Source organism: Bison bison, unplaced genomic scaffold, assembly GCF_000754665.1.
Source record: "Bison bison bison isolate TAMUID 2011002044 unplaced genomic scaffold, Bison_UMD1.0 scf7180017858222, whole genome shotgun sequence".
In the NCBI taxonomy this organism is placed as follows: Eukaryota; Metazoa; Chordata; class Mammalia; order Artiodactyla; family Bovidae; genus Bison; species Bison bison.
The window spans coordinates 1-10,591 of record NW_011488795.1 but is presented as its reverse complement, the minus strand read 5'-3'; the positions used below and the strand labels follow the sequence as shown (position 1 = coordinate 10,591).

Below are 10,591 nucleotides of genomic sequence, written 5' to 3'. Positions count from 1 at the left end.
GGTGATCTGTGAGCCCTTGGTCGTGTTGCCCGCCTTCTTCCTGTGGGTCTTGCTGGATGCTCATTGTCCCTGTGAGCCGAGGCCCTGGAGGCTTCAGATTTAGGTGAGTCGCCCTTTGTTGCATAATGAATTCAATTTGGACCAAGCCCTGCATTATGAGAGCTTTCTCTAGGGTGTGGTCAGTACCCAGGGCCCTGCAGGCTGTAGATTTGAGGATAATCTGGCCAGGAAAGGAATCCCGTTTCTGTGGGAGTGACCCCTGGTTCCTGGTACCTGAGGATGACCAGGTTCCATCTTGCAGTTTCCAGGGGAGGCTGGACTTTGATTGGGCTGACTGGCAGGAAGATACGCATGCCCTGAATTCTTTGCCTTTTGGAGGGTGCAGTGGGCCATATGTGCCCTAGTGCCAAGTTCACCTTACTGTGCAGTTGTCTGGGAAAATTTTCTTGTTAGGGTAGGAGGTGGGACTTGTGACAAGGACCCCTGAGCTATAGTAGTAGCTCACGTAGTCTCAGGGTATGTGGCATTCACACAGATACTCCGCAAAGGTGACCCTGGGCAGTCAGGTCTCTGCGTTGGTCAGAGATCATGGTTCATGGAGATTGGGAGCCTAGAGCCTATGTCAACAGCCCCTCAGTGAAATTTTGCATGGATCTTGTGGAAGATGCCAAGTGTCATCCCATTTCGTGGGATGGTGGGAGGTCAGGACTCCATGGAGATGGCACGCATGTTCATACTGCAGGGCCTTTGCATGCGGTCTCTGAGACTTGGATACCCAGACAGATTTCCAGACACACACCCAAAATGCTGAGAATGCATTTTTATTGGTACACCAGAATGCAGGCACTCAAACTCACATCGAATCCCCTGCTACCCTTGCACGCTTGGTCAGAAAGACACCCACATGCACGTGAGCCTAATTTGCCGCACTCTTTTGAAAGATAGGTAACCAGTCGTCTGTAAAGGATCAATATAGTTGGGGTGCAGATACAGGCCTTCCCCTAGTGAAACACTTGCATCAATATTAGTGAGAGACCAAGTACACATCTTAAGCATTCCTGTGCTTTCTGTCCACTTGTCAGGTGAAGTTGCCAGGTATGACTGTCCATCAGCCAGGAGATGAACACCCACCCGTGAGGCAGTGACTCAAGGTGCAAGGGAGTCCGGCAGGAAGTGTGGCGCACCCGAGTTGCTGCCACTGCTTTTTGGATCACCCAGCACGGTACGGCTTCTCCTGCCCCAAGACGTGTCGTGAATTTCAGGTTTCCTGGGACTGCCTGAGTGGTTGTACGTATAGAGGGACCTTTCCTCTTGCTGAGAAGCCTGAGGGCTCTGAGTTCCCCTGGCTGCTGGAGGACTCTAGGGTCACTGGCTCCTCCTGGGAGCAGCCCTTGCTGCCGTGAGGAGGTGGGCAGCAAGCCAGCACGTGCTCGGATCGATGATGACACCCTCACATGCATTCCTTGGAAAATCTGAACAAAATGAGTGAGAACTCACTACCGTCTCCTCATCGAAACTGAGGTCCAGCACGTGGCCTCCCTTGGGGTTGAGGGTGGGACTGGTTAGCAGTGAGGGCGTCTCCGACTGTGTCACACACACGCATGGAGGAGTCAGGTCACCACCATTTGCGAGGCTCCCGTCTGAGGGTGGGGCCATGTACAGATGTTTGGGTGGCTCTTGGAATGTGAGGTCTGTGACGAAGGGCACTGAGGAGCATAGAGGCATCCATCTTGTCCAGTGGTGGCAGGAGTCACAGTAGATCCTGGCCTCGGACAATTGAGCTTTTGGCTTAAAAATGTTCATGTCTTCCTGGTTACTGCTGCAAATGTGCTTGTTGGGTCAGTGGTGATGTGGAATCTGAAACAAGGATGCTTCTGTGGCTTCTGATTGGCGCCCCAGGTCAGATCTGAGGCCCTTGCCATTGCAGCCCTTTGTGTTGGTGAAATTCCTGAGTGCCCTGTGGGCTGCAGATGTTGCAGAGACCTAGGGGAAAGGTGGCAGTTGTGAAAGTTAATAGGCCTCATTTCTGCCCTTGGCAGTTCCTGAATTGTAACTGCTATCACAGTGCTTGAGTCTAGGAGGTTGCCATGAACTGTGAAGTGATCCCAGGCCTGAATTCCTCATGCAGGTTGACCAGAGGCCTAGAACAAAATGGATTTGCAGGTAGGGAAACGTGCTCTGTGATTTCCTTGGACAATCTGTCCCCTGAGGCTGAAGGCACTGTTGTTTTGTTTTCAGTGATACATACTGTGGTCCTTTTAGAGTTGCCCTCAGTTGGGTACAGAGGAGGGAGGATTGCTTGTGTTTGGGAGGCTTGGTAATAGTGACCTTTGTGGCCTTGGTGGTCTGATGCCAGAAGAAGAACTCTTCATTTGTATCTTTGGTACCTTAAAAAGCAGCCCGTGGGTGGTAATGTGGTGTGCGTACATTGCCTTGGCCCCCATTTGGCCCCTCAGCCTGGAATTTGCAAGGTGTATGATTTCTCAAAATTTGGGGCCAGGTAGTCGGCCCTGATCCACCCAGGTGTTCACCGCTCCCCCCAGCAGTGAATTAGCAACTTTGAAGGCCCATGTTTGTGGTAGAGATTGGTCATTGGTTGGCATACCAAGGCTGCCTCAGTGTAGGCACCAGCAGCTCCTCTGGCACTATGGCGGGAGACCTGGCACATCCAAAGTCTTCTGCTGGCAGGTCTTCTGATGTCTTCCTGGAAGCCACCTTAGTGATCTGTGAGCACTTGGTGGTCTTGCATGGCAGATACAAGGTGTAGGGTGGAATGACGTGATGTCACCATAGTCAAAGCCCACCTTTTTCCTGTTGTTGGGTGCTGGTTGACTGTGTGAATAGAGCCCCTGGAGGCTTCCAATGTGGGTGAGTTTCTATTTGGGGCAGGAGTGTTCAATTTGGACCAAGCTCTGCTTTATGGGAGTTTTTCCCATAGGATGTGGTCAGTACCCAGGAGCCTGTACTGTGGGGATCTTAACCTATTCTGGCTGGGCAAGGGGCCCTGTTTCTCTGGGAGTGACGCCTAGATGTTGGTACCTGAGGATGAGCGCCTCTTGTCTTTCACTTACCATTGGGTCCCTGGAGAGTGATTGGACGCACTGGGTAGGAAGAGGCTCATGCCTTGAATTCTTTTGCTCTTCAAGGGTATCGTGGGTCATCAGCCCCAGGGCCAAGTTCACCATACATTTGTCATTCTAATGGAAAATTTCCTTGCTTTAAGTAGAGCTGGGACTAGTGGGCAAGGACACCTGAGCTGAAATAGTTCCTGGTGTAGTCTCAAGCTCTGTGACATTCACAGAGTTGCTGTGCAGCACGACCTTGCTTCGTCCGATTCTTATGCTTTGGTCAAAGGGAATGGTCATGGAGATAGGGGGCCCAGAGCCGATGTCAACAGCCCCTCTGTGAAATTTTGCATGAGGCTTGTGGAAGGTGCCAAGCATCTACTCCATTTTGTGGGAGGGTAGGAGGTCCACACTCTGTATAGACGGCATGCCTGTTCAGACACCGAGGCCTTTGCGTGAGTCTCTGAGACATGGAGATAGCTGGAAGGAGTTCAAGGCCCATCCAAAATCCTAAGAGTGCATCCTTGTTGGTACGCCGGAACAGATGCACTCAACCCCACATCGCATGCCCTGCCATCCATGCACGCTGTCAGACAGACACCCACTCGCTCTTGAACCTACTTTGCTGCACTCATGCTCACTTATTTATCCAGTCCTAGGTAGGGAATCAATACATTTGGCTAAGCAGATAAAGGCCTTCCCCCAGGGAACGATGGGCATCAGCATTGTTCAGTGAGAACTTGGGTACACATCTGAAGTGTTCCTTTGCTTTCTCTCCACTTGTCAGGAGAAGTTCTCGGGTATGACTGTCTGTCATCCAGGGCAAGAAGCCATGCACATGAGACAGTACCTCGAGATGCAGGGGAGTCTGGCGAGAAGTTCACAGGCCCAGGTTCCTGCCACTGCTTTTTGGATCACTGAGGATGGCACCTTCTCTTACCACAAGATGTTTCATGGATGTAGGGTTTCCTGGGACTGCCTGAGTAGTTGTATGTATGGAGGGACCATTCTGCAGAGAAGTCTTAGACCTCTGAATTCCCCTGGCTCCTGAAGGACTCCTAGGTCACTGGCTCCTCCTGAGATTAGCTCTACCTGCCCTCCTGAGGTGGGCAGCAAGCCAGCGTGTGCTCGTATCTATGACACTCTCATATGCGTTCCTTGGGAACATCTGAACAAAATGAGTCAGAATTCACTACTATTTCCTCACCGACAGTGAATTCCAACACATTGCCTCTCCTGGAGCTAAGTGAGCACTAATTAGCAGTAAGGGCTGCTTTTACTGTGTCACATACATGCATAGAGCAGGAGGATCACCAGGATCACCACTGTTTGCAAGGCTCCCTTCTGAGTGTGGGCTGTGTAAGATGTTCATGCGGTTTTCCTGAAGTGCAAGGTCTGAGGTCAATACCACTGAAGTTCACAGGAGATGTCTAGCCTGACCAGTGATGCTAGGAGTCAGAGTAGATCCTGGCCTAGGTCTGTTGAGCTCTTGGCTTGAAAATGTGCATTTTGTCCCAGTTCCTGCTGCACGTGCGCTAGTTGGAGCTGTGTTGATGTGGAAGCCAAAGTGAGGAAGATTCTGTAGTTTCTTATTGGAGCCTCAGGTCAGATCTGAGGTCCTAGCTGTTGAGGCCCTTTGGGTTGGTGAGGTTTCTTGAGTGCCCTGTGGGCTGTAGCGTTTGCAGGAACCTAGTCAAATGGTGGCAGGGGTGAAAGGCAATAGGCCTCGTTTCTGCCCTTGGCAGTTCCTGTGTTGCATCTTCTGTCACATGCTTGTGTCTTAGAGGCTGCCATGGACTGTGCAGTGGTCCCAGCCTTGCATTCCTCCTGCAGGTTGGCCAGAGGCCTAGAGCAGAATGGTTGTGCAGGTGAGAAAAAGTACAGGATGATTTCCTGGGACTATCTGTCCGCTGAGGCTGCAGGCACTGTCTTTGTGTTTTCAGTGTTCCATACTGTGGTCCTTTTGGAGCTGCCCTTGGCTGGGTACAGAAGAGAGGGCATTTTGGTGCCTGGCAGGCTCGGTGATAGGTGACCTTTTTGGCCTTGGTGGCCCACTGCCAGAAGGACTCACAAAGCATATCTTTGGTGCCTTGAAGAATTCCACTTAGCGAGGCCTCACAACCAGCTAGTGTGGGCAGAAATGAGATCTTTGCACATATCTGTTTTTCCTTTGGGCCTGGTATTTGCTAGGTGTATGAGTTCCTAAAGATGGGAGCAGGTGGACCGCCCAGATGGCACCCAGTTGTTTGCCACCCTGGCAGAGAAGTATCAACCTTGGAGTCCTGTGGTTTTTAGAGATTCGTCTTTGGTTGGCATACCAAGGCTTCCTCCATGATGTAGCAAGTGACTCCCCTGGCACTCTTGTGGGAAACTTCACACAACAAAGGTCTTTCCCTGGAAGTTCTTCTCAAGTCTTCCTGGAAGCAGGCTTGGTGTTCTGTGAACACTTGATGGTTTTGTGTAGCAGAGAAGGGATGCTGGGCAGAATGGCGTGATGTCACCATAATCAAAGACTGCCTTCTTCCTGTTGGTCTTCTGAGTACTAAATGTCCCTTTGTGAGCAGAAGACCTGGTGGCTTCTGATGTGGGTGAGTCACACTGGGGGTGGATGGAGGAGTTCAATTTGTAGGAGTTTTTCCTGGGTATGGTTGGTTCCCAGGGCCCTGCAGGCTGTGGATCTGAGCATTATCTGGCCGGCAAAGGGGCCCAGTTTCTGTGGGAGTGACCCCTGGATCCTGGTACCTGAGGAAGACCAGGTCCCATCTTGCACTTTCCAGTGGAGCCTTGGAGAGTGATTAGACTCACTGGGCAGGAAGAGGCTCATGCCCTGAATTATTTTGCCCTTTTAAGGAATGGTGGGCCATATCTGCCCCTGGGTCATGTTCCCAATACTTTTGACCTTCTTTGGGAAAGTTTCCTTGATCCAGGAGGAGGTGGGTCTTGTCACCATGGACACCTGAGCTGTAGTTTTAGCTGACATGTCTCATGGTACATGGCATTCACACAGTTGCTCTGCCAGGCGACCTTGGGCAGTCAGGTTTATGTTCATAGTGAGAGGGCATGGGTCGAAGAGATCATGAGCCCATGCCCTATTTCAACAGCCCCTCAGGATGAAATTTTGCATGGAGCTTGTGGACAGTGGCAGACATCATCTGCCATTTTGCTGGACAGCAGAAAGTCAGGTTTCTGTGGTGAAGGCACACGTGTTAAGACACCAAGGCCTTTGGAGTGGGACTCTGAGTCCTGGAGACACCTGGAAGGAGTTTCAGAGGCACACCCAGAGTCTTGAGGCACATTGTTCTTGGTACACTGGAACACACACACACAGACCCATATCAAATCCCCTGCCACACACACATACTCAGACAGACAGACACCGATAGGAACTTTAAGATAATTTCCTACCTTTTTTGCTATAGATACGTATCCAGTCATACATGAGGGATCGAGGTAGTTCAGAAGCAGATGCAGGCTTTACCTCAGGGAACCATGGACACCGATATTATTCACTGAGAACCCGGGTGCACATTTGAAGCATGCTTGTGCTTTCCTTTGACTTGTCAGGAGAAGTTGCCAGGTATGACTGTAGCTTACAAGAATCCCTGCCTGTGATTCAGTGAATGGAGGTGCAAGAGAGTCCTGCAAGAAGTGTGGCAGAAACAGCTTGCAGTTTCTGCTTTTTGGATCACTAAGGATGGTACGCCTTCCTCTGCCCCAAGATGTGTCATGAATTTAGGGCTTCCTGGGATTGCCTGAGTACGTATAAGTGCAAACGGACTTTTCCTCTTGCCAAGAAGCCTGGGGGCTCTGAATTCTCCTAGCTCCTGGAGGACTCCCAGGTCATTGGCTCCTTCTTGGAGCAGCCCTGCCTGCCCTGCTGAGGTGTGCAGTGAAGCAGCACATACTCGGATCAATGATGACAACTTTCATATGCATTCCTTGGAAAATCTGAACAAAATGAGTGAGAACTCACTACCATCTCCTCATCAATACTGAGCTCTAGCACGTTGCCTCCCATGAAGCTAGGGTTGGGGCTAGTTATCAATTAGGGCCAGCTTAGACTTGGTCACACACATGCATACAGTACCTGGGTCACCTCCATTTGGTTGTCTTCTTTCTTTGGGTGGCCCTTATAAATGAGTTCAGTTTGTCTCTGGCTTCAATAATCTAGCCTGTGATGTTCTCCTCTGTTATGATGTGTGTGCAGTTACCAGAGGTAATTGAAGCCATTTGAAGCATCTGAGCATATGATCTGCCATTGAGTTTCACTGACCCCCCTGCTGCCCATTGCCTGGTGCTCTGGAGAAAAGCCAAGTTTTTTCACTCATGATTCATACGGCAGATTTGGCCTCAGCTGGCTTCGATGTCATTTTTTTCTCCAGGAAGGCATGCTGCAGATTTTCTCCTGATATTAAGAGGACATCAATGGTCAGAGCATCCAGCAGGTGGGCCAAGCCAATGGCCCTTCTTCTGACTGTTTCTTTGGTTGTTGTCTGAATGAGCCCTGGTGTTGGGAGACTGAGCCTGGCAGATGCCTTAGAACATTTCCGAGGATGGAAATCCTGTGTCGATGGGAGGGAACTGCACGTTGCCCTGAGAGGGGGTGCAGATGCTGGGGCAGAGCAAAGCTTGGGGAGTGTGCAGTGCACCTCAAATGGTGGTGGAACCCATGGGTGGATGGGCAAGTAGATGTATCAGTGACTCAGTTAAGTTCCATGAAGTCTGTGTTGCCTTCAGTTAAGATTGGAGTGAGTGTGGGGAAGCACCATGGTGGCAGGTTCATAAGATTCATGGACCCTCCAACAGTTGGCCTCTCCCGTGATAGTTCCTTTGCAGCAGACCTCTGAAGCTGGGAGTGGTTTCCAGTCTGGTGTCATATCTTGTCCTGTCCAGGGTGTCAAGTATGAGGAAGATGGGATATTTTCTGTCCATCCTGCCTCGTTCTCCCCTTGTGTTTGGCGTGAAATTGTGCCTCAGGATATCCCATTGTCATTTGTAAATCCAGCCCACCTATCCTTGTCTGAGTTTAGGGGGTCTTCCTAGAAATCAGGGAGCAGGATCCTGTGGAAAAAGGGGAGTTGGCAGCCCATGTGAGTGGGCAGTTGTAGGGGCAGGAGAGGCTGTCTGGCGTGGGGCTCATTTTGTCATTTGGCCCCGCTGGTGCAGGGAGGCTGTGCTCTCCTGTGTTCCTGGCCTCTGGCCAAAGGCGTCATGTAGATTCATTCATCATGCCTCTTTGCTGGATTCTGTGATGGCATGGCTGATGGTGTCCAGATGGTCAGGGACAACCTGATTCTCATGTTGTGTCTGAGTTCATGGCAGTGATGTTACTGCCTTACAAAGAGAAAGTCAACATACAAGTGACCCGGTTGCTTTAAAGGGTGGAGCCCCAGCATCTCTACCCTTCAGAATGTCTGCAATGGCCTTTAGCTCTTCGTGCTGTTCAAGGAAGGTCTTCTAGCACGGCTGTTGGCTAGGAAGTCTGCACCCTCATGTGTCAACCAGGCTAAGTACAAGTGTCCATTGGGACCCCTTTGTTGCAGGGCTGAAAGAGCCTTTTTTCATGGATATACAACCTGTCGGAAAAGGAACTTATTATCATGGAAGCCCTCAGGTAACTTTTATCCTTCCCTGTGCTGGCAAGTCCATTGTGAGCAGAATAGGTGTGAAGGGCAGTGGCTATTAGGCCAAGGGGGCTCAGTTCCCTCCAGGGTTCTTGGGGGACATCCTTAAGCTTTCAGTGGGAATGGCAAAAGAAGAGAAATTGTAGGACCTGAGATCAGGGAATTGGCAGATTGGTGCTATTTGTCCTGATTGGTATCCATGTGCAAATACATTCACATTTGGCTGTTGACACACCAGGCCGAGGTGTAGCAGTTGAATAGTAGATTCAAGAATGAGGGCAACTCTCCTGGAGGCCTTTTCTCTTTCCCCGTACACCTGTTGCTCTTCCTCATGCATGCATGTGTTTTCTCACCTCAAGCCAGATTGAGTTGCCCAGGATGGAAGACCATTGTCAACAGGGAACCCGTCACACATTCTGTGAATCCCAGCCTGGTGAGACAAGGAGCATGAGCCCCTGGGGGCCATTGTGCATGCAGCTCCATCTGTAAGATGGAAGACCCATGGAGGTAAGTGGTCCTTATTTGAGGAAACCTAGTGGTTTGGCCCCAGTGATCTGGGCATGGGATCTGTGCTCTCACCTTCTGGGGTTTCCCTAGGGTATACCAAGTCCCAGGGCCCAAGGCTTGGCTGTAGTTCCTGCCCCATGGCTGTAATCTGTGCAGTCTAATGCTGACCTGATTGAGCTTGCTGGCCTCCCTGGGATGGAGGTGGCGACTTTGCTCATGCAGCTCCTGGGCACACGTGCTTGGATCGATGATGACTCCCACAAATGCATTCCTTGGAAATCTGAACAAAATGAGTGAGCCATCACTACCGTCTCCTCATCAGAACTGAGGTCCAGCACGTGATTTCCAGTGGATCGAAGGGCCAGGGTCACATTTCATTTGCTCCCTGGGGCGTGAGCAGCCAAGTGTGCAAGCTGAGGGTGATGGCCTTGTGGTATGGAGATGAGCCATGAGGGAAATGCCCTGACCTCCCAACCTCGGGATATGGCTAGGGACCATGAGTCATCTCTGGTTACATAAGGCTAACCAAGGCTTTTGTCTCCTTGTATGTATGATTCTATTGGTAGCAGAGAAGTGGAAGCCATTTGAGAGTATCTGGACTGCCACTGAGTTTGTCAGCCACACTGCCTTTGCCTGAAAGTGTTTTCACTCGTGTCCTGAAAGGAGTCATGGCTTCGGACAAGTTTCTATGTCATGTTCTTCTGGGGGACGGGATGCCGCATAGTTTTCTCCTGATGGTCAGAGGAGATCATTGGGCAGAGTGTCCAGGAGGTGGGCCAAGCCGATGGCCCCTCGTCTGATTGTTTCTTTGGTTGGTATGTGAGTGGGCCCTAGTGTTGGGAGAGTGAGCCTTGCAGATGCATTAGGGCATTTCCAAGGATGAAAGTCCTGAGTCAACAGGAGGGACCTGCACATTGCTCTGAGGTGGGCAGTTGTCGGGGGAGAGCAAAGCTTGGGGATCGTGAAATGTACCTCAAGTGGTGGTGGAACCCATGGATGGATGGGCAGGTGAATGGATCGGCAAGTCAGTCAGGTTCCCTGAATTCTGGGTTGCCTTCAGGTTTGGTTGGAGTGAGAGTGGGGAAGGACTGTGGTGGCAGGTTCATAGGTTCATGGACTATTGAACAGTTGGCCTCTCCCGTGATTGGTTTCCTTTGCTGCAGACCTCCAGAGCCATAAGTGGTTCCCCAGGTGGTGTCTTATCTTGTCCTGGCCTGGGCGTCATATGAAGCAGAGGGGATGTTTTCTGTCCATCTTGCCATGTTCTCCCCATGTGCATGGAGTGAATTTGTGCCTCAAGACATCCCAGTGTCATTTCTATTCCCAGCCCACCTATCCTTGCCCAAGTTTAGGAACTCTTCCCAGAAATTAGCTGGCAGGGACCCTGTGGAAATA

General features: G+C 50.9%; 1 long non-coding RNA gene across 1 annotated transcript; it reads left to right on the top strand.

Annotated features, from left to right (window-relative positions):
• Positions 1-6: 6 nt before the first annotated feature.
• Positions 7-6,672, top strand: LOC105004901. Its single transcript, XR_827269.1, has 3 exons — positions 7-103; positions 1,083-1,222; positions 6,630-6,672. It is a non-coding gene; the product is annotated as an uncharacterized LOC105004901 (long non-coding RNA).
• Positions 6,673-10,591: the final 3,919 nt, after the last annotated feature.